Source organism: Octopus bimaculoides, chromosome 11 (genome assembly GCF_046866305.1).
Source record: "Octopus bimaculoides isolate indiv1 chromosome 11, ASM4686630v1, whole genome shotgun sequence".
Taxonomy (NCBI): domain Eukaryota; kingdom Metazoa; phylum Mollusca; class Cephalopoda; order Octopoda; family Octopodidae; genus Octopus; species Octopus bimaculoides.
In genome coordinates, this window is record NC_142938.1 from 20,613,194 (window position 1) to 20,633,148 (window position 19,955).

A 19,955-nucleotide genomic window follows, 5' to 3' on the forward strand; every position below is an offset into this window, starting at 1 on the left:
AATACTTTGTTTCATCTACTCTGGAAGGATGGAAGGCAAAACTGACCTTGGGGTAAATTTGAACACAAAACAAAAGGAGTTGAAGTTAAATACTGTAGAATATTAAATTTATCCCATCACTTCTGTATTCTCACTGGTTTAATATTTGATTGACTGAAGTAGGATGAAAAGCAGGATTTGAACTCAGAACTGTAGCTAAATTACCATAGGGATTTTACCTATGCTCAAATGCCTGCTACCACTACCACCACCAGTCTATATTATGATAGTAGTAACAATCACTTTCTGTTATGCTAGTAACTAAAGTGTCTGTTCAAAACCAATAAAGTGTTGAGATTGTAACTTGGTTCTATATTGCGATGGTAGTCACCTATGTTAGCCCTGATCAAAGCAGATCCATAATCAAAAGCATTCTGACCATGATCAACTTTTTTTTTGCTTCAGATACAGTATATCTAAGCCCACATTATCCATTGTGTCATTCCCTTTTTAACATAGTAATGTGCGAAATGAAGGAGATTTGGCTACTATTTCTAGCAAGTTGTGTGGCAATGTAGGAGTTTCCTTGCCAAGGTAGCAACTATCTTCTTGTTTATCCCAGGATGATAAAATCTACCATGATGAAAAGCCTTGATCTGTATTATCATATTCATATAATTGTATATTATGATGGTAGCAACGATTATATCTTTATTGGTGCAGTAACTAGTGGGCCCCCTTCGGTCATGAATGACCATGGAATTGCACCTACAAAGTTACCCCATGAGGTACAAGTCTGGGCAAGGTTGTTTTCATGGAAGACCAGCAGTCGCCCATGCATACCAGCCTCCCCTCACCACATCACTGATGTTATCTAAGGAAAAAGCAAAGGCTGATACAGCTTGGCACCAGTGACATTGCACCTCATTTCTACAGCTGAGTGAACTAGAGTAACGTGTAAAAAATAAAGTGTCTTGCTCAAGAACACAACACACAGCCTGGTCTAGGAATCAATCTCATTACCTCATGTGCAGTAACTAGTCTAGTGAAATTCAGTAAAACAATAAAAGCTGTCCAAATGTTACCTTCAATCTGTTTTAGAATGGTAACATGATTTATTTTGTCATGCAATTAATTAACCAGTGCTTCATATTAGGATGGTAATCAATCTCTACTGGAATGTCAAACTTATGATGGTAAATATTATTCAAAATTCTGACAGCAGTTTAACCAATAAATTGAAATGGTTATTTGTTCTCTAATGAGTCCCCAGACAGAAATGGAACTAATCAGGAAATCCCCAAATTTTTCTGTCTACAGTGAGAGGTAATAAAAAGCATTTATTCTTTTACTTGTTTCAGTCATTTGACTGTGGCCATGCTGGAGCACTGCCTTTAGTCGAATAAATCGACCCCAGGACTTATCCTTTGTAAGCCTAGTACTTATTCTATCAGTCTCTTTTGCCGAACCGCAAAGTTACGGGGATGTTAACACACCAGCATCGGTTGTCAAGTGTTGTTGGGTGACAAACATACACACACACATACATATATATGAATATATGTATAAAGAAACCCGTCATATGTATGTATATGTATATATATATATACATACAATGGGTTTCTTTCAGTTTCCATCTACCAAATCCACTCACAAGACTTTGGTTGGCCCGAGGTTGTAGAAGAAGACACTTGCCCAAGGTGCCACACAGTGAGTCTGAACCTGGAACCATGTGGTTGGTAAGCAAGCTTCTTAACCACACAGCCATGATATATATGCATGTGTGTGTGTTTGTATGTGTGTATATATATATGTGTGTGTGTATGTGTTTGCATTTAAAATTTCACTGACATCAATGTCTATTGAAATGTTATCAGTTAAAGGTGGTTAAATTAAAAAGCTGAAGTGAATAGAGTGAGCTGGGTGTGTGTCCCATTACCCAAGACCATTCCCTTCCTCTCATCAACCCTACTGTGACTACTCGTTAAAATTCTACCCTTCCAGCACAGAAGCTGGAAAGCCTAAACATAGCCATTTGACATGCTAAAACAGCAGTCAACTCTTCCTCAAATTACACCCAACTTAAAATAAGAACACATAGAATAGTGTTGTCCATATTACACTATGCCTGATCAACAACTATGGATGGGTATGGCCAGAATACCTTTGATCTGCTGTTTCAGGGACTGATTCAGAAGCTCAACAACATTTTGGAATCCCTCACTGATCATGTAATAGTCAAACGGAACATTGACTTACATCAACTCCATCAATCTTAGAAAACCTAGAAAGATCATGGTTGCACAATCCTATGTCTGATAATCTAATTAAACAAACATCCCAAATTCAAATTCTAACAGGCTCAATTTTATTTTTTATACACCTTGGTTCACCTCAACTCACTAGACTTATTACCCCTAAATTTGTGCACCTTTGAGCCTTAGGCTTCATAAGGCCGATTAGCTGGCTTACATGGTGTACAAGTGACTGAGATCACAACATGCACTCAGAATGGAAAGCTAGTCCAATGCAGGATTCAATAGCGTTAATTTTTGAGAAGAGAGGACAAATTGATTACATCAACCTCAGTGCTTACCAGGTACGGCTAAATTAAAATGACCTAGGGGTAAACAGCACCAACTGCAGCAGCATAAATGTTTCTTTAACTGATACTCTGTCAGTCACAACAAAGTGTTTTCCAATTGATCCAATCAACAGAACAGTCTGCTTGTGAAGTTAACATGCAAGTGGCTGAGCACTCCACAGACATGTGTACCCTTAACGTAGTTCTCAGAGAGATTCAGCATGACACAGAATGTGACAAGGCTGGCCCCCTTTGAATTACAGGTACAACTCATTTTTGCCAGCTGAGTGAACTGGAGCAATGTGAAATAAAGTGTTCTTCCCAAGGACAAAAAGCGTCACAGGGAATCGAACTCATGACTTTGCAATTGTGAATCGAATACCCTAACCATTAGGCCACGTGCCTTCACAACAATGTTATAAACTTGAATTTTAACCATCGCATGATGGATAATTTTGGAAATATATTTTTGCAAATGCAATATCAGTAATATTACAGGAACACAGCAATTTTACTTATTCTTCACTCAAATTTCAAGGTGCTTATACAAAATAATAAAATGAAAACTAATATCTAACATAAAAATATTTATTCAATTTAAATTAAATCAAATTTTTCATAGCAATAATACTGTTTAGCTATCAATGAATTACATACATAAGATTACTCAATATTACCCAAGTGGCAAAAGTATATTTCTGTCATTACTGGTCATGTGACAGGTAACAATTCCAGTTAGTAAATAAGTAACCAAGGGAGATAAATCTAATACAATCAGAGTTATCTCTCTTGGAAGGGACAGACAAACAGAGAGATGTAGGTACATACAATAGATGGGTTTCAATAAGACACTGCAAGAGTTGAATTAAAGGGAGAAATAAATACCCAACTGACTAAAAGCTAGAATCCAGGTTCAACTCTAGCCTGTAGCTATTTCATGTATACCATTAACGACCAAAAGCCTACTGTTTCTCCATTCCCTGAGACCAATAGACTAGATCAAGCATTCATAGATCTATCCAATTACAAAAGAGCAAATTAAACTGCACGTGATGCGTTACAATATAATTTATAGCAGCAAGGTTGCAGACAAAAATGCCTTGCCATATATACTAACGACCTACCATATTCTGAGTACAAATTTCACAAAATCAATTTTATTTTACTGACTCAGGTGGAGGGCATGGTATGAAAAGCAAAGTACTAGTCAAGCATCGGGGTCAATTTGACTAACCACTGCTCCCTATTTCTGGCATTATATCTATTTAAGAAATTAATGTTATTGAAGACATTGTGTGTGCTGAAGATTTGTGCTGTCTATCAAGTCACAACAAGGACCTCAGACAGACAGCACTTTACGCAGTATGCGTGCAGTTCCAAGTAAAACCGATTTTTGCGATACACCTATCATTAAGGCAGTAAACAGGCAGAATCATTAGTATATCAAACAAAATACTTTGCAGTATTTTTTCCAGTGTTTTACATTCTAAGGTTTAAATCCTGCCATGGTTAACTTTGCCTTTCATCCTTTCGGGGGTTGATAAAATAAAGTACCAGTCAAGTACTGAACTGACACACAGACTGTAGTCCGAGTGTAAGGCTGAACATTACAACATTGGTCTGGTACTTCTGACAGCTGGGTGAAATGTTCTTCCTGCAGACACTAGGATCTGTATCTTTGAATAAAAGAGCTACAAAGAAGTAGTTCTATAAGTTATCCACTCAGCTAACCTCCTTCTACCCACAGCTGTTGCTCTTTAAACTCCATATCTATAGTGAATCAATCATTGAGTGTAGCTAGGACAATATCTTCCAGCAGCTTATGTTCTTAACTAAAACAAATCTAAGACTATGTTATCCTTTGTAAATTTGATGATGAGTAATTTGGAGGAAACTTGGTTGTTGTCTCTTGCAGGCCAAGCATGTACAGGTTCCCTCATTGGTTTGAATGCACCATATGGTAACTCTGTTTTGTATTAAGTCAATAGCCACACTCTATACTAGGTTAAAAATGCTGTCCACAGAGAATGAATAATCTTAATTATAGACTATGCACTCTCCCAGATCACTGATAGAGTTTGAGATTTCCAACCAATCTAAGTTCATAACTCACCCAGATTGCTCTGAGAAATTTAAAAGGCAAACTTCATTTTGAAGAAATCCCAAGCGCTACTACATATCTTAACTTTAAGCACCACGGAGGAGGCAATTCCAAGCAACCTCCATCCTGCCCTTGAAAATGGTCTATTGTAAGTAACATTTTCAGGAGATCCAGTACCCCAGTACCTATTCTTGTCTAACAACTTAGTGAAGGAGAATAAGGAATGAAAATTAAACACAGTATACAAATGCACAATGAAACATTAGCAGTGGATTTGCAGTTAAGGTCTCTGAGATAGAAGTGGGTGATAATACAACACCCTACACATTTAAGTCATCAAGGATTTGTGCTCCATTTGTTATTTTACTCATACAATCAGAGACAAATATTTAAGTTAGATTTTCAACTATCATGTGATCCTGTGACACCAGAAATTCTCATATTCTTGGTATTCATTTATTTCTTATTCTTATCTAAATATCTTTAGAGGAATTGGTTGGTTAAGTAAAAAAAATATATATTTGCTTAAATTGATGGTTCTACGCTTATATTTATATGTCTCTTCTTATAAGCCAAAACTTTGTCAACTGAAAAGGAAAAGTGTAATGATTTTTCATCAATCCATCCATAAATATCCATTAATATCCGTTACTTCATGTTTCTATACATGTGTCATTGTAACAGCTCATCCTACATGTTAGTCACCATTATATTTCTATATGTGGATCAATAGTGACAGCTATTCTACATGCTTACTACATTCATGTTTTTATGTGACTGCTTGCCCTACATGTTCCTCTTGCAATCAGACAGTGTTTCTACAGCTTCTCTTACATGTTCCTTTTTTTTATGTGTCCAAGCAGGGACTAACAGATCTTCTAACATATCTGTCCACAACATAATTCCAGTTCTATGTTAACAATACTTAACTCCATATTATGTCTACCATGCTTCATGAAGCATTGTATCTAACCTATACGTGTCCTTTTACAATACTTTAACCTTCAACACCTCTCATAAAACCATCACTCCCACCCTCAAATACACTCCCACTTAGATGTGAGAGCCTTTTCCTTTTCCTTTTTTTTTTTTACTTGGCAATCTCACTATTGGCAGTGGCATGAAAAGCACTTACTACACACTGTAAAGTGGTTGGTGTTAGGAAGGGTTCCAGCCATAGAAACCCTGCCAAAGCCAACACTGGGGACTTACGCAACTCATCGAACCCTGTTGAACTGTCTATTTCATGCCAGTATGGAAAACAGGCATGAAATGATGATGATGATGATGATGACAATAGTTTCTTGCTAACAAACCTGGTTCAATGGCAACAGCTCTTTCTACATCTTTGTTACAGACAATAGTTGACTCTATATATTTATGCACGAAATGATCACGTTACTAGGCATATGTTAGCAATAGCTAGTCCTTCCTGTTTGCTCAGTGCCCTTCATGTTTCTAAATATACATAAACAACAACTGCTTTTACTCACATGTTTGCCCTCCATAAGCTATTTGCCTAGTCAATAGTTACACCTATATGTTCTACAACTTTTCATGCTTCTAGACAAGGGTCAATAACAGCTCCCTGAACATTTTTTTTTTTTTCGTAAGTTAGTCCAACAGAAAAGGGGGCACTTCCCACAATCTAGACAGGCCCACAAAGGCTGTTGAAATTTCATCAGCTGACATTCAGTAGAAAAAAACAACATCCTTAAACTGAGGTCTATAAGGAAAATATTGATAAGGGAGGAAAGGAAACTTCAAAATCTGAAGATCCTAAGGAGAAAGAACTGAGGTGGTGGAAGAAGAGAGGCAAATGTGTCAAGTGAGCTTGGGTGGGGGTGGTATGTTATTTGTTCTGAGAAGAGAGTATCTTAGTGATTCAGATATATGTAATACATATTTATTATTGGTGTTTAGCACCCAATCAGACTTCCCAATCCAGCAAACCCATGATCAAAAGGCTTCAAGCCATAATGTTCCCATCTTTCCTCTATATGCACATTACCCAGCATGTTCACTTTTTTAAAGAGTGGTGGTGGATTTCACTGCAATTTCTAGCAGGTTGAATGGAGTCTACTTAGAAATTATTTTGTGGAGCTCTCACAGAAACATCTGCTCATTCCAGATGTATAATAATAATAATCCTTTCTACTATAGGCACAAAGCCGGAAATTTGGGGGCGAGTGGACTAGTCGATTTCATTGGCCCCAGTGTTTAACTGGTACTTAATTTACTGACCCTGAAAGGCAAAGTTAACCACGTTGGAATTTGAACTTAGAACGGAAAGAGAAACTGAATACCACTAAGCATTTTGCCTGGCATGCAACAATTCTGCCAGGTCATCACCGTAATAATAATAATAATAATAATAATAATGATGATGATGATGATGATGATGATGATGATGATGATGATGATGATGATGATGATGATGATAATGATAATTCTTTTAAATTTGAGGAAGAAAGGAAACTTCAAGATCTGTTCTCCCTAAACTGAGAGGGAAAGGTAAGTCAATTACATCAACACCAGTACTCACTTGGTACTTATCTTATCGACCCCAGAAAGATGAAAGGCAAAAGGCAACCTCAGTGGTAAGTGAACTCAGAAATGTAAAGAACCAGATAAAATCCTACTGAACATTTTTTTCCAAGCAGTAATAGTTCTATCAGTTTACAGCCTAAATAATATCAATATTTCTAACATAGACACAAGGCTAGCAATTCTGAGAAAAGGGGGCTAGTTGGTGACATTAATACCAGTATTTATTTGACGGGTACTCAATCTCGTTCAGAGATTTAATTTAGCTTATTTCTACTTTATTTTTACTACGTCATGTACATATGTGTCTACATGTATATATGAGAGTGTGGATGAATGTTTATTTCAGTGGTTTTATACTGACGCCATGTGGGTGGTAATGATATTGTTTACATGCTCGGTAAACAATACAGCCACTAGGCTTCCACACAGTTTCCATCTACCAAATTCACTCACAAGGCATTGGTCAGCCAAGAGCCGTAGTAGAAGACACTTGCTCAAGGTGTCAAGCAATGGGACTGAACTATACAGTGGCGCTAAATATGGAACCATGAAGTTACAAAGCAAACTTCTTAACCACAATCATGGCTGGGCCTAGAAAAAAAAAAAATATGGAATGCTTCACAAATTAGCATGTCATCATTCTGCAGGGGCCATGCTAGCCTTTCCTGTATTGTTCCAGTTTTAGTATGTGCACAGCTGAAGCAACAAGTTCAAGATAAAAAAAGAACAAAACATAAAACAAACATAAAATATTAACAAAAAATAAAAAGAAGCATATGGGTTAGAAAAAGAAAAGAAAAAACAGAAGACGTGGATTGGAAGTTATATTTAATTTTTAGCTGAAAGAAAAGCATGCATGGGTTAAAAATGCTCTTCTCTCTCAACCTCTTTCTCTCTCTCCATTTGCAGTTCTGGTGTCTTATTCCAGACAGCTGGGCGAGGTAGTGGAAGAGGGCAAAGACATTATCGAGTTTAATGAATTAATAATTAAGCAGTCAGCTTTGAACCTGATTACAAGACAAAATTTAAAACAATATCAATAATAATTAATTTCAAATTTTGGCACAGGGCCAGCAATTTCAGGAGAGGGGTAAGTCGATTACATCAACTCCAGTGCTTGACTAGTACTTATTTTAGTCTGTTTTAGACCCTGAAAGGATGAAAGGCAAAGTCAACTTGGCGGAATCTGAACTCAGAATGCAAAGATGGCCAAAATACCACTAAGCATTAAGTGAATTCGAAGGGAGGGATAGTTGTTCGCATCAAGTCCTATACTTGATGGAAACTTTATCCCTCCAGAGGGATGAAAGGCAAAGTTCACCTTGGCATGATTAGAACTCAAAACTGAAAAAGCTGGAACAAATACCGCAAAGCATTTTTTATTGCTGCTTTAGAGATTCTGCTACCCCATCACTATTATTATTATTATTATTATTATTATTATTATAACAATGGTTTTAAAGTTTGGCACAAGGCCAGCAGGTTTGTGGGAAGGGCTAAATCGATTACATTAACCCCAGTCTTCAACCTGAAAAGATAAAAAGCAAAGTTGACCCCAGCAGAATTTGAACTCAGAATGCATGGATGTACAAAATGACACAGCATTTTGCCCAACGAGTTAACAATTCAGCCAACTTAACACTAATAATAATAATAATAATAATAATTCTGAAGCAGAATCTGCATGACACAGTGTGACAAAACTGGGCCTTTGAATGAGAAACACAAACAATCAATCCATATGATAAGGCTTCTGTACAGTTTCCATCAAACCAGTTTTACTCTAAAGGCTCAGGTGAACCCAAGATTATAGCAAAAGACAGTTGCCCCAAAAGCTATATAGCAGGATTGAACACGGTCCTTGTAATAGTGAAGCAAGCTTCTTAAGCATTTGGCCATAATGCACCTAAACATACTACTGAATATGTGCACAAATACGTACATACAAATGTGTAATTTAAAGTGAAACGTAGGCTGTATCTTTTAATAATGTGATGCTATTTTAGCTCCCAGTGAAATGTAAACCATGGTTTTTTTTTTTCCTTTATGTCGGCAGAAAAACTAACTAATTAATGTTTGCATGTATGTATGTATATTCATGTGTATGTGTAAATGTCAGTGTAAATAACGCCATGCATGTGTGTGTGCATATATATGTTTATTTATTAAGACATTAATTTGCAGGTTCATAAATCTGTTTCAATCATTTTGATCTTGTCTGTAAGTGGGTTTAAAAAAGGAAGAAAACAAAAAACAGTTTAATAATGAAAGAAGGAAGAAAATAAGCCGGGGACAAATGTGGGGGCGTAAGATTTGTAAGATCACAGGAGCAGTGCTAAACTTAGTTGTAGGAGAGAGGCTTAATTTAAAATTGACTTGGAAGCAAAAAATATTACAAAAAAAGAAAAATAATAAATAAAAGAAAAATAAATAAAGAAATAAAGAAAGAAAGAAAGAATTTGAAAATTTGGACAGAATATTGTGAAATGATCAAAGAAGCAAATGTAATCTAAAATCTATTAAAGACTGAAGTGAAAAAGATTATCAGTTAGGGACGTATAGTAAGTGTGAGAATTATATTAAAACAAAGAAGTTATTTTAAAATTCCTGTTTGAGTAGAGAGAGGAACTATGAAGATTTCACGTTTCTAGGTAAGAAGAAAAAAGAAAAAAAGCATTAAATGAGGGACAAGAAACAAAATAATTATCTGAAGAAGCAAGTAAGATAGTCTTAGGAGATAATAAGTATCAAATACAGGGAACTTGGGCATAGTCAGTACTGGAAGAACTAAGATGCGACTGGCAGAGCTATTTTGGCGGCACTGATTTGAGGCTGACTTATTTGACAGTTATTTCAATGTCTCACTCACTCACACACACACACACACACGCGCACATGCATGCAGGCACACACTCTCCCCCTATCTCTCTCTTTCTGTATGAGAGCATATTTTTCTTCATGTGTATGAGGAGATGCGTGGAGGCGCAATGGCCCAGTGGTTAGGGCAGCGGACTCGTGGGCATAGGATCGCGGTTTCGATTCCCAGACCGGGCATTGTGAGTGTTTATTGAACAAAAACACCTAAAGCTCCACGAGGCTCCGGCAGGGGATGGTGGCGAACCCTGCTGTACTCTTCCACCACAACATTCTCTCAATCTTACTTCCTGTTTCTGTTGTGCCTGTAATTCAAAGGGTCAGCCTTGTCACCCTGTGTCACGCTGAATATCCCCGAGAACTATGTTAAGGGTACACGTGTCTGTGGAGTGCTCAGCCACTTGCATGTTAATTTCACGAGCAGGCTGTTCCGTTGATCGGATCGACTGGAACCCTCAACAACAATGAGGAGTGAAAAGTGTTTATGTCAATCATGTTTGATTAATAATTTTTAGTATTGCTCTCTTTCTCTTTCACACTCTCTGTATGAGTATATTTCTATGCACACACACGAGTTAGTGTGTGTGTGTGTGTGTGTGTGTGCTTGCCTCCAGTGCTAAGAAATACTGTCACCAAAACAGGTACAATATACAGTAAGCTATGCCAAACAGCTGTGCCCAATTGTCTCATTTCACAGGAAGTGTGGATGGTGTTGTGAAGGGAGATAAATAACAACAGACTTCTGAGACGAAATTATTTAAGTGAAAGACATTAATGTAAGGGATCCGTAGATAAAGACCAGACGAAGCAGCTCTATGTATCAAAGCAAGTTAAGATATATTAACATACAGATCGGAACAGATCTATCAATCTAGAGAAGCAAGAAGATAAGCAAAGAAATCAAAGCAGGCAAACTTAAGCAAGTAAATAGACAAGGATTTACACAAAAATATAGGCTAGCGAAGCGAATCCAAAAATATACACACACATATATATATATGCATAACCAATACAGCTCTGGTAATAGAAACAGTGTAAACAGAACTCAAGACACGAGTATATATATTTTTTCGTTTTTAATTGGCAGAAGTTACAAAGTGACACAAAGGTTGAGTTTTGAGCAGAAAACTGTCAGACCTCAAGTCATTTTGTAACTTTGCTGATTAAATATATATATATATATATGTACATGTATGTATATATATATATATATATATATATATATATATATATATATATATATACACATAGATATATGCATATATATATGCATATATATATATATATATATATATATATATATATATATATATATATATATATATATATACATACATATATATATGCATATATACATATATATATATATATATATATATATATATACATACATATATATTTATATATATATATATATACATACACATATATATATATATATATATATACATACATATATATATGCATATATACATATATATATATATATATATATATACATATATATATATATATACATGCATATATACATATATATATATATATACATATATATATATATATATATATATACATATACATATATATATATATATATATATACATATATATATATATATATATACATATACATATATATATATATACATATACATATATATATATATACATATACATATATATATATATACATATATATATATATATATACATATACATATATATATATACATATATATATATATATATATATATATACATATACATATATATATACATATATATATATATATACATATATATATATATATATATATATATATACATATACATATATATATATATATATATATACATATATATATGCATATATAGATATATACACATATATATACATTTATATATATATATATATATATATATATATATATATACATATATATATATACATATATATATGCATATATATATGCGTAAATACATATATTACATATAGTCCAACTTAGCTCATATATCAGCATGTGTATATATAAAAATTTTCAGAATGGAGATAAAAATCCAGCGCTGGATTTTTCTGAAAATTTATATATATATATATATATATATAATAAGCTCATTATTATTACACACAACCACATAAATACACAGTTAGACACCTTTGCTTCCAGGTCAACCTTAGATTATATGTCTTTGTAGAAACATCATTCAGTATAGCCATGGTGAACAGCTGGCATCAACAACACTACCAGGAGTTCACAAACCTCTATCACTGGGATGATGAAGTACTGAAGAACAAGACCTCAGGAAACTGAGCCTTTTAGGTGAGATGACAAAGGACCGAGATACCTGGTGCCTAGCTGTACTCAAGAAGACCCGCACCCTGCAGCAGAAGTATTAAGGCTGATCCTTCTGAAGGTGTAATGCACTCATGGTGATGCCATTTAAAAGTGCCCATGCGGAAACATGTAAAAGCACTTGCGCGGAATCACATTAAAGCATCCATGTGGAGCCACATGAAAGCACCATTGCAAGTGTCACATGAAAGTGCTTGTGTGGTACCATGTAAAAGTGTTTGTACGGTGCCACGTAAAAGCACCCGGCACATCCTGTAAAGTGGTTGGCATTAGAAAGGGCACCCAGCTGTAGAAACCATGCTAAATCAGACTGGAGTCTGGTGCAGTTCCTCCAGCTTGCCAACACTGGTTACACCGTCCAAGGAAAACTTTCAGAAATTTCTGGCCCAGTAGTACTATCAGAGGAGAAGGAGGAAGAGAACTCATTGCCTGTTTGTGATAAATTTCATGCACACAACAGTGCTAATAGCCAAGTGTCTACAATACCACACAGGGCAATGAAACCATTCTTGATGTGGTCACACTGAGCATTGCTGACTTGTATATATAGTTAGAGCAATATCAAATGGCTGCTGTCACATGTAGTATGCTAACAAATATATGCTGAGTTTATTGTCAGGATAGCTTCACTGTCTTTGTTTGGTGAATGGCCAGTAGTTCTCTGTCATCTTGTGGCCGCAATAAAAAAGATTGTATGGTGAGCAATATTTTTAAAAGGACTGAGAATAAACACTTTTCTGTTTGGTCAAGGGCTTCATCCATATTTTCAAGTTCCACTCAGAAAGGAGTGCAAGGGTAAAAAGGGAAGGTATTACTCTCCAGTAGATTTCCTGGGAAGTGTCCAACCCATGCCAGCATGGAACATAGATGATAATGATGATGATGATGATGATGTAAGGAAGAGTGGCAAAAATATACTGTGCGAATGGGCCAACTCTCAGCGATCACTTGAAGGCCAGAGAATACAGCTGGCTGCAGCTACCCTTCTTTCTGGGCTTTCTATCATACAATGAACATCACCACTTCTCTTTCTTTATCCACTCAATATCTGTGTACCTCTGCTCAACTTTTTATAACCTGTCCATGTAATTCCCCTCATCCCATCACCCTTGTGGCAGTAAAAGAATAATAATTATCCTCATCATTCATAATAAATTTCTTCTTTCATTTTCTTTCTTCGATGTGAAATATGTCAGTTACGTTGCCAGAGCTAAGGAATACCAAGTCACAAAAAAACCATTTGACAGAGCAGTGAAACAGTGATGTGATGTCACCACAATGCCACAGTTAGGTCTCAAAGAGACCAAAAGCAGGTGCGTGCCGTTTGGGTCTAAGCAGGCCCTGATTTACAATGGGTTGATACTGATATGGCAAATCAAGGAAAAAAAAAAAAAAGCCTGCTTACTGACACTGTCACAAAACTTCATTAAAAAATCAGGTGGAAGGAGAAAGGGACAAAGCCCTCTCTTTTCTGTTTTTTTTTTTTTTAGAGGGTCTGCTTGAAAGAAAGAAAGGAAGGAAGGAAGGAAGGAAGGAAGGAATAGGTGAAAGAAAGAAAGAAAGAAGAAAAAAAGAAAGAAATAGGTGAAAGAAAGAAAGAAGGAAATAGGTGAAATAAAGAAAGAAAGGAAGGAAGAAAGAAACAAAGAAGGAAAGAAAGAAGGAAAGAAAGAACGAAAGAAAGAAAGAAAGAAGGAAGGAAGGCAAGAAAGAAAGAAAGAAGGAAAGAAAGAAAGAAGGAATGAGAGAAAGAGAGGGAGAGAGGGAGAGAGAGAGAGAGAGAGAGAGAGAAAGATAGAGAGAGATAAAGGGTTATGAATGTGAGTGCAATTTCCTTTTAAACATTTATAGTTTTTTCGGTCGAGGGATGGTCATGGTACTTTCCAAAACTGTTTACCAATACTTCTCTAATGTTGCAGTCTGATATGCCGATACACACTGCAAGCATTACAAAATGTACTAAACCAACAAACGAATCAGTACCTGATGTAATACTCACAGCTTGTAGATCGGTAAAAAAAAATATCAACGTCAAACCAAACCGAGTTGGAGTGGGTCAGTGGTGGGTGGGTCAGTGGGACCGAGGGAGGAGGAGGAGGAGGAGGAAGAACGGGCGGAGAAAATCATATCAAACATTGAAATATCTTCCGCAGATGTCATTGTTCTTGTTCTTTTGGTGGTGCTTGTTGTAATCATCATGTTGTTGTTTAGCACCAGATATTTTGGTCATGACCATCCCATCTTTCAAAATAGCTTACCGCTAAATTATCAAAAGTCCCTCTTTTTTTCTTTATACATTTCTTAATTATCACAAAAAGTCAGGTACTCAAACCTTTTGATTCCAGCCCACCTAAAAAAAGGACATCTCATTCTAAGATACAAAATCACCTACTCTAAAACATCCATATTTCTATTAAAATCTCCAAACAATTTTAATCTCAAAATCCAAACAATAGAAAATTTAATTATTTTACTAAATTCCTCCAAATTCTTAGATTATTTTCAAAAATAGCAGAAACATATAAGCTTTACGTTTCTTAAAAAATATGCCAACCACAATTTGACTGCTATTTCTAACAAGTTGAGTGACCATGTAGAAGTAGCCTCATTATCTCATTATGTCACTCGTTACCTAATTATGACATACTTCTCTGTAGGATGGTTTAGAGGTTAAAGTTATTACACAATTAGTCTTTTTTTAATTAATTATGTCTCTCCATTCAAATCAATAAATTAAATAGAATAAGAAACAAATATGATCTTGTACCTTGTCAAAAAATATAAATATATATATAAAATAAAATCAGTTTAATAAATGCCTGGAACAAAATTGGCAGAAAATTGGTAGTACAAAAGTTATCCTTAGACTAATTTACATCCATTTAAGTATTCTGAGTTCAAATCCTACTGATGTTGACACTATCTTTCATCAACCCAGGGGCAGTGATGAAATAAGAACTGGTGATACACACACACATATATATGTATGTATGTATGTGCTAACATTTATTTTTATGTTCAGTTATAATAAATACGATTTTACATTAATTTAAGGGGTTACTGTATACTTTTGTAGAGTATACATTATACTTAAACAAGAATGTCGCTGACAGTGACTTTGAAGTTTTGGGTAGTTAAGCCTTCATTGGCAGTCTGACAATGGCTTAATTGGCTGAAACTTCAAAGTCACTTTCAACAACATTCTTGTTTAATATGTGTGTGTGTGTGTATTAATCAAAGAATACAGTGTTATATAGTGGAGGCGCAATGGCCCAGTGGTTAGGGCAGCGGACTCGCGGTCATAGGATCGCGGTTTAGATTCCCAGACCGGGCGTTGTGAGTGTTTATTGAGCGAAAACACCTAAAAGCTCCACGTGGCTCCGGCAGGGGTTTGTGGTGAACCCTGCTGTACTCTTTCTCTCACTCTTACTTCCTGTTTCTGTTGTGCCTGTAATTCAAAGGGTCAGCCTTGTCACACTGTGTCACGCTGAATATCCCTGAGAATTACGTTAAAAGTACATGTGTCTGTGGAGTGCTCAGCCACTTGCACGTTAATTTCACGAGCAGGCTGTTCTGTTGATCGGATCAACTGGAACCCTCGACGTCGTAAGCGACGGAGTGCCAACAACAATAGTGTTATATATCTGTTGCAACCAGTCTTACCAAATCAGTTTTGCATATAAATATTAGAGAACTGGAAGGTTATCCAATACCATGTGCTTTTCAGAGATGGCAGGTATGGAAAAACTATGGCCATATTACCCACCCAGGAGGAGGAGAAAAAATTCCAGTCAAATACTGCATAAATTTTTTCTTAAAGAACTTGGCTTGCGAGTGAAGTGTGAGAGAGAAGCTGTGACAAAGCCAACAAAAGGGAACCATCTTGTTATGGAGAGGAAGAAGTGAGGAGGCAGAAAGATAGAGAGAGAGAGCAGGCAGATAGAGGAGAGCATGGGAGAAGGAGGAGGAGGAGGAAAGATGGAGAAAAGGAGAGAAATGAGGAGGCAGAGGAGAGGTGGGAGATGAGGCAGATAGAGGGGAGGAGAAGAAGAAGAAGAAGAAGAGGAAGAAGACGAAGAAGAAATAGTAATAGCTACAGTCACCAGACTAGATATGGCAGTCAGTGTGCATGTGGAGATTACAAGCCCAAGCAGCCACACTACACCCCATACAACTAACCCCTACATCTTAGGAATACAACATGTGGTTTCCAGGCCAGCAGAACCATAGCTCTATGTGCAGAGTCATAGGTATATGGACTGCCCCTAGCCCTTTGACCAACTAACAGAGCTGACCTGGCGGGTACACTACAACAAAGACATTAGAAGCAGTAACCAAGTATCCCACACCCCAACGCACGCACATACACGCGTGCGCACACACACACTCCACCCAATTAGCTACTGCTACATCAGATAAATCAAATTAAATCTATTCTTTATTCTTTTTACTCTTTTACTTGTTTCAGTCATTTGACTGCGGCCATGCTGGAGCACTGCCTTTAGTCGAGCAAATCGACCCCAGGACTTATTCTTTGTAAGCCTAGTACTTATTCTATCTGTCTCTTTTGCCGAACCGCTAAGTTACGGGGACGCAAACACACCACCATCGGTTGTCAAGCGACGTTGGGGGGGGACAAACAGACACACAAACATATACACACACATACATATATATATGTATACATATATACAATGGGCTTCTTTCAGTTTCCATCTACCAAATCCACTCACAAGGCTTTGGTCGACCCGAGGTTATAGTAGAAGACACTTGCCCAAGGTACCACGCAGTGGGAATAAACCCGGAACCTTGTGGTTGGTAAGCAAGTTACTTACCACACAGCCATTCATGTGCCTACCCTGAATCAGTGTTTGTCTCACACAATATTCCAAATGTTGTACATTGAGTAGGAGGTGATGGTTATACAAAAACATATTCTCATATGTTGTAGAATAGCTATTTCACATCATTGGATTTTGTAGGTACCCGCTGGGAAAAGCATAAACATCACAGCCTTCCATTACCCTATTCTTCCTTGTTAAGTTGGATTTCAGGATCAAGGTGTTTGTCACTAACTCTAAGAACAGTCGCAATCTGCTCAATTTGCTCATCACCATCATCATGTTATTGTCCACTTTGCCGTGCTTGCGTGTATCAGGTGGGATGCCCTTTCGGTTGCCAACCCTCAGCTGTTTCTGAGCAAGGTGACATTTCCCCATGGCCAGACATCTTTACAAAGAAGACAGGAAACAAATGATACTGTTGTATGATGGTGAAGCTTGCTTATAACCATCAAATGTCAAGGCAAGGAAACCCATACACATACACAATGACAGGTTTCTTTCAGTCTCTGTTTATCCAAGCCACTCACAAGGATTTGGTTGGCTAGAGGCCATAGTAGAAGTTACTTGTCCAAGGTCCACTTAGTGGAACTGAACCTGAAAGCATGCGGTTGGGAAGCAATCTATTAACCATACAGCCACACTTTAGACTACTCTATTATTTTACTATTCTGATTATCTAGATCAGAGATTTCCAAACTCTGTCATGTCACTTGAGTCTATCATAGATAATCTTTAGAAGTATCACTGATAATCTCTTAGTATGTTGCTGATAATCTCAAGTTGTGTTGTATAATCAAGTCAAACCTAATCAACTTTCAAGAATATTTAACTGTGAGGAGCTGACAACTTCGCATGCAATTAAACATGTGACTGGTGACATCATCATCACTATTTATTGTCTGTTTTCCATGCTGTCATGGGTTGGAAAATTTGAAAGAAGCTGGTGAGCCAGAGGACTGTGCCAACCTCTACTATTTGTTTGTCATGGTTTCTACAGCTGGATGTCCTCCTGAACATCAACCACCTTACAGAGTGTACTGGGTGCTTTTTACATGACCCCAGCAAAGGTCATCAAGTAACTTGCAAGACAAGACCCCTCAACTAAGGGGGTGGTGGAATAGTTTAGAGGGAGGTAGCTTTGTGTTAGGAGATGAGGGTTTAAAATATGATAGAAGGACAGAAACAGTTTTGCTGTAGAGATCTTTCTCCCTTATCTTTTACCAGTTGCTTTAGTCATTGACCTGTGGTTATGCTGGGGTTCTATCTTGAAGAGTTCAGTCAAACAAACTGATCCCAGAACTTACTAAAAAAAAAGAAAGTTTGGCGCAGGAGTGGCTGTGTGGTAAGTAGCTTGCTTACCAACCACATGGTTCCGGGTTCAGTCCCACTGCGTGGCACCTTGGGCAAGTGTCTTCTACTATAGCCTCGGGCCGACCAAAGCCTTGTGAGTGGATTTGGTAGACGGAAACTGAAAGAAGCCCGTCGTATATATGTATATATATATATATGTATGTGTGTATATGTTGTGTATCTGTGTTTGTCCCCCTAACGTTGCTTGACAACCGATGCTGGTGTGTTTAGGTCCCCTTAACTTAGCAGTTCGGCAAAAAGAGACCGATAGAATAAGTATTAGGCTTACAAAGAATAAGTCCTGGGGTCGATTTGATTCGACTAAAGGCGATGCTCCAGCATGGCCGCAGTCAAATGACTGAAACAAGTAAAAGAAAAGAATACTTATTCTATCAGTGTCCTTTGCTGAACTGCTAAGTCACAGGAATGTAACCAAACCAACACTGTCATAGATATAATTATAATTATATAGTTATAATTATAACAATATAGTTATAATTTTTTGACAGAGTCTCATTTCTGAGTGAGATTAGGTCTCCAATCATTTAGAAGGAGAGTAACCCCAAGTAGGTTTAACTCAAATCCTGCTGACCTATTAAATCTGTGCCAGTATGGGAAATGAACTTACAATGATGCTCTAAATCCCAAGCACAACCTCACCAGTTACCCATCTTCTCTTCTTGCCAAAGCATTAACTTCAGTAAAGGATGACAAAACATGCAGTGAACAGCTCAGATGAATTCTCATGCAAAACAAACTTCATGCAGAAATAAATATATGCACATGCAATGCAATGGTGTCTGCCTGCAAAATGTTGTGTTGGTGTTACTGGTGAAGAATTATTCAAAACAATGGGCCAAAGAAAATAACCATCCCATCAGGATGCAAGTGGGTCAAATTTCTTATACGGTCTAAGTCTATTTGTATATGCTAATCCACTGATTACTATGGAGAATATGAATACATTCCTGCTATATGAGGGAGTCTAAATCTCTAAAAATAGCCCCCGACTCTCCCTGAGATCACAACTTGCCATACTCTTTACTCTCTCTTTACTTGTCTCAGTCATTTGACTGCGGCCATGCTGGAGCACCGCCTTCAGTCGAGCAAATCGACCCCAGGACTTATTCTTTGGAAGCCTAGTACTTATTCTATTGGTCTCTTTCGCCGGACCGCTAAGTTACAGGGACGTAAACACACCAGCATCGGTTGTCAAGCAATGGTGGAGGGACAAACACAGACACACGAACACACACACATATATATACATATATACGATGGGCTTCTTTCAGTTTCCGTCTACCAAATCCACTCACTAG

The 19,955-nt window shown here is 36.9% G+C and overlaps 1 protein-coding gene and 1 non-coding gene across 8 annotated transcripts in view; both read right to left on the reverse strand.

Moving 5' to 3' along the window:
• LOC106869305 (thyroid receptor-interacting protein 11) overlaps positions 1-19,955 on the reverse strand; it is a 212,144-nt gene that overhangs the window by 18,961 nt on the left and 173,228 nt on the right. The gene's annotated exons all lie outside the window — the stretch shown is intronic.
• Positions 7,817-7,926, reverse strand: LOC128249137 (U6 spliceosomal RNA). The gene has a single exon (XR_008265258.2). It is a non-coding gene; the product is annotated as a U6 spliceosomal RNA (small nuclear RNA).